The sequence below is a fragment of the Halyomorpha halys genome, unplaced genomic scaffold, assembly GCF_000696795.3.
Source record: "Halyomorpha halys isolate HHAL.00 unplaced genomic scaffold, Hhal_1.1 Scaffold1315.1, whole genome shotgun sequence".
In the NCBI taxonomy this organism is placed as follows: domain Eukaryota; kingdom Metazoa; phylum Arthropoda; class Insecta; order Hemiptera; family Pentatomidae; genus Halyomorpha; species Halyomorpha halys.
The window spans coordinates 86252-87688 of NW_027112745.1; the positions used below are offsets into that span (position 1 = coordinate 86252).

The 1437-nt window shown below is 27.9% G+C and overlaps 1 long non-coding RNA gene across 3 annotated transcripts in view; it reads right to left on the reverse strand.

Moving 5' to 3' along the window:
- Positions 1–1437, reverse strand: part of LOC136796537 (uncharacterized) — a 9248-nt gene that overhangs the window by 3372 nt on the left and 4439 nt on the right. For all 3 annotated transcript variants that reach the window (XR_010844265.1, XR_010844264.1, XR_010844263.1), the window contains exon 4: positions 252–296. This is a non-coding gene — a long non-coding RNA (uncharacterized lncRNA). The remainder of the gene's footprint in view (positions 1–251; positions 297–1437) is intronic.

Sequence of the window (1437 nt, forward strand, 5' to 3'; positions counted from 1 at the left end):
CCAACCTTCATAGTTTTTCTGTTGTGATAATAGTTCAAACAAATTTAGGAAATGATATAATCCTCATTACTTCAAAAATGATCCTTAAATTTATTCAATAAATAAATTATTTAAGCAGTGCTCAGTTTTAGTTTCAAAGATTCATTTCTCAGGACAGACTCTCACCTCCTGTAATTGATGATGCTAAGTCCAATGTTGAATTTCAGTCAAAAATTTACAATAATATACTATTAATCTAAAATTCCACTCACCATAGTAAATCTCCAGTCTTTCTTCTTCTTTGATATCAATTGGGACTGCAACAATATTTCATAGATTAAATTAACAATAAATATTGTATCGATAGCATATGGTATCAATTTGTAGCATAATATCATTTTTTATATCACTAACAACTATTAAACATAAAACAGTATTAATTAAAAAAATGAAAGTTCAAACTGAATGATCTCATATTCAACAAGTATAAATGTTTGTTTCTTTGTTTCACCATATTCACATTACTAAAATCATATATACCAAGGGTGGCCACCAATTCGATTGCGAGGCAAATTTGGGTTGATCGTCAATCATTCGCAATATCTGGGGTGGAATTCAAAGTAGCATGGACTTAGAAGCAATTGTAGAAGATATAAATTTCTAGCAATAGTGTCAGACATATTTCAGATGGTTCAAAAGTTATTAATTATTCATCTTCTTTTAATTTCCATGGATGTGAGTTTTTTGGCCCTTTAAATAATTATTGTTATTTTTTATGTAGGTAGATAAGCCGGATATCTGTATTTCAGTATGATGTATACTCAGTGAGGAATTGATAGATTAGCAAAAAGCAAGTCATTTTATTCTTTCATGATTCATTATCCTGGCCTCCCAAAAACCACGAAAGTGAAATATTATTATCAAATTATCAGCCATACTATGCAGCTATATAACAACTTTTTCATATTTACGAACAAATAGTACAACTTATACATTGCAGTTGATAAAAAAATTAAATTGCATTTCAAGTTAGCAATAAGCTTGAGAATCGTGTTGGAAAATAGAATTTTTAAGATAATGCTTTTACGCAATGCTGCTATCAAAAGTTGGGTCAGCAAATTTATTTTTTTCATGAGTCTATATCTCGAAAACCTTATAAGTGATTTAAAAAATAAAAAATAGTTTGAACATATTGTAATATGCTCTTTTTTAGTAAATAGTATATTTTGATGTATAAAGGGTTTTTAATATGCTTTATTTTATGTATCATTTTAATATTAATTTGTTTTGTTTATCGAAAAAGCAAGCTAACCAAGTTTCATTGTTTATAATAACTTTGTGATACAAAAAAACAAAAACCAAGATGGCGGTACGTTGAATCAAGGCCACGTTGAGCAGATTCAAATATCATAAAAACTATTTTAACTCGTCCCCTCATAATTGAAAATATAGAAAATT